The sequence below is a fragment of the Seriola lalandi genome, unplaced genomic scaffold, assembly GCF_002814215.2.
Source record: "Seriola lalandi dorsalis isolate HSWRI2012SDOR001 ecotype SW California unplaced genomic scaffold, Sedor1 jcf7180002054977, whole genome shotgun sequence".
In the NCBI taxonomy this organism is placed as follows: Eukaryota; Metazoa; Chordata; class Actinopteri; order Carangiformes; family Carangidae; genus Seriola; species Seriola lalandi.
The window spans coordinates 717,649-720,882 of record NW_019525527.1 but is presented as its reverse complement, the minus strand read 5'-3'; the positions used below and the strand labels follow the sequence as shown (position 1 = coordinate 720,882).

The 3,234-nt window shown below is 40.7% G+C and overlaps 1 long non-coding RNA gene across 1 annotated transcript; it reads right to left on the bottom strand.

Moving 5' to 3' along the window:
- Positions 1 to 1,908: 1,908 nt before the first annotated feature.
- On the bottom strand, positions 1,909 to 2,368 carry LOC147817290 (uncharacterized). Its single transcript, XR_015436502.1, has 2 exons — positions 2,236 to 2,368; positions 1,909 to 2,094 (listed from the first exon to the last, which is right to left on the bottom strand). It is a non-coding gene; the product is annotated as an uncharacterized LOC147817290 (long non-coding RNA).
- Positions 2,369 to 3,234: the final 866 nt, after the last annotated feature.

Sequence of the window (3,234 nt, the reverse complement as noted above, 5' to 3'; positions counted from 1 at the left end):
GTATCCTGGGTTTGGGTTCTGGCACTTGTCTAGTCCTGGTTCCTCAGTGTCTCTGTGTTGAATGAAGCAGAGAGAGAAACGTTCTCACTGTTGAACAGATAGTTCAGTCTCTACAAGTCTGTCTCTTTCACTCACACGTTTTCAGTTTTTCAATTTATTTCTTGTATATTTTCAGTTGATTGCTGAAAATGATCTTTGTAATGATACACTGAACATAACGAATCACTAAGTTTCATTTATTTAGTACTTCCTGTCTTATTGTGAAATCACTAACATGTCCTGTCATTTCAGTCCAATCATCCTCACCTGGTCCCCACTTACTACCTGCCCCTGCCCTTCCGTGTCAGTAGACCCTGTATATGTACTACAGTTTCCTTTGTTCCTGTGTCTGATTGTCATTGTCATTGTTGTGCGTGCTTTTCTCATGGTTTTCCTCGTGTGATTGATTATGTGATTGCCTAAGTCTGCCTTTTGTAGACTGCTAAGAAATTTGTATTACTGCAGTGTGTAAGAGTACATTACATAACGTACAAAGTAGTGTAGCAAAGTAATAATAAAGTATATTGGTTATTATCCATAAAGTTTGCTGTTGGAATGTGTCAAAACTATAACAACGTACTATTACATATATTCATGTTATACAGCATCTATATCTCGTATAACCACGATACATTTTGAATTTGCTTGTAACACAAACAAGGTACACTTCAGTTTCACTAATCAAGCAGCCATATACTTAGTGTACTAAGTGTACAAGGTACTCTTGAAGTTGTTTCACTTTTACACATAAAAGTTGACTGAATAATAAGTTAACTAATCATTAACACACTTGAAGTATACTGGTCCTTAGTTGTGTTAATAAAATTTAATTTACTTGGCATATTGTTTTAGACCAGGACCGTCTTGCTGAAATTATTACAGGATAAAAATGTTGTTAACTTTTACATTGTGAAGATTCTAGCTGCGATGTTCTTGTCTTTTCACAATAAAAGTTAATATCAGTGTTTGGTGTTGTGCTGAATCTCAGGACAACTGAGGCTCTTAGTTTTGAAGGTTTATGTCCAGAGCAAAGACTGAAAAGTTCTAAGAAATGAGGTTTACAGTGTCTTTGTACAAGAGCATCTAGGTGGTCTATGACTCTCTGGAAGGTTTGAGGTTGTTGGTTCAATCCTGAGACAGAATTAATGTTGAAAACCAATGTCCAGAGGAAAGACTGAAATTCTCAAAGAGAATAACTGTTTTTTGTTTCTGTCCCATTCTCTCAAGCTGTTGAACATTTGTCCAAAGGTTAGAGGTCATGGGCTTTAATCCTCAGTGACTCAATGAAGTTTGAAGTCCAACATAAAAAGTGAAAACTCAAAATCTCTCACAACTTCAAAGTCTTGAGACATTTGGAGGTTGTGTGTTTGATGATGTCTCCAGTGTCTCTGACCTAATGTCTCACAGTGTTAGAGGACTCTTCAGGTGTTTTACAGTCATGGGTTTGATCCTCAGGTGAAGTTTGAAGTCCAACACCCAAAGTGAAGAATCTCTTTCAGAAACTTGTAAAACTGTCTTTCAGTGGTTCAAAGAGTTCTAAAGCTCCTGACTACCTTGAAGAGTTTGAGCCTGGACTCTATGGACTTATTTGACCAACAATCCAAAATCCAAAGATTCTCAATAAAAATAAATCAACTAATAAATTAAAACCTGTTTGATTATCAAAATAGTTGCTTATTAATTTTCTGCCCATCATCTAAGTGATAAATTGACTAATTCAGAATCAGAAATATTTCTACTATCCCCTGCGGGAAATTGCTACATTGCAGTGCTCCATTCCACACATACAAATATAATAAAAGTATTCATACAAATATAAATAACCCCCCATATTCAAATACAAAAAATATATGCTGTCAGTAATAAACCTTATATACACAGTTAATATTTAATGTTCACATGCTATTTACTTGGAGTTTTACAATTACTTAATTTACAAATTACAAATCTTCACATCCATCCATCCTTGTTCTCCCCTTCTGGTGCTGCAGGAACAGGTGTTGTTCCCCGCTCTTGCCGGCAGGTGTCGCCATTTTGCAGCTTCCTCTACGGCGTCTGCAGTGGGACATGTCATGATTTACTATGGCAAATTATCATTTCGTCGCCTCTAATCACAGTGAATGATTATTGATTAGCCAGCTGAGGCTTGTAGACATTGAAATGGCTTGAGGATTAAACACCAAGTAGTTAAACTACCAGCCGAGTGGATGATCGCCGGGCTGGGATGTGAAGTAACGGCGGAGGCAGCATCGACACTTGTGACTTTTTTTCTGGGAACGATTCAGTCCATCCGGTGAGTGAAGCTATAACCGATCACTGGATTAATAACTAGTCAATGAACCCGCCAGGAGCAGGTAAGTTACATTAAAGCCTCCGCGGCCGTTGGAACTTAACCAGCTAACTTAGCTAGTTTAGCTAACGCTAACTCGACTGTAATTTGGATAGAAGCAGGCTAGTAGCGAGCTAGCAGGAGAAGCTAACAGCTACATAAACTGTTTAGACATTTAACGTTCACCTTAATAAGCGCAGTTAAGTGACTGTGCTGCACTTAAAGTAGCAGCACTACCTCTAATCCTGAGCTACACGTTAGTGAGACATGTTTCTGTTCAATATATTTCCTCAGTAAAACCGTAAAGTCTCAGTTTAAAGCAGCTAAACTTCGCCCTAATTGTCCCTTTTTCTTGTTGAGTTTCGTCACAGCAAAGCGACACAGAACAATGAAGCGCCATGTCCAGAGCAGCCGCCCCCCGCAGGAGATCACGGTGCTGGTGTCACCAGCCTCAGCTGCCTCTTAAACATTATCACCAGTGTATAAACGGGCCTGTCTACTGTCAGGGCTCTGGTGGAGCAGACGTGAGGAGAGAGGCCAGCTGGAAGTCATGGAGGAGGAGGTGAGCGTGGAGTATTTACTGGAGCAGGTGATGCACAACGACGTGGGGAAGAGGCTCCAGGTGGGCCAGGAGGTCACAGAGCTCATCCTGGACGGGGAGAAGTCCCCCGAGCTGGAGCAGGACCAGGCCACGCTGGACAGGATGGTGGAGGCGGTGGCCGGCTCCTGGGTCAACTCCAGCAACTTCAAGGTGAGGACAGGCTGTTGGTTTAAAGGTGGAGACGCTTGTTGCTGGAGGAGAGGTGGGAAGAATGAACACACTCCAAGTCTGTCACCATCATTTTAAAAATAACTGTAGAGATGCT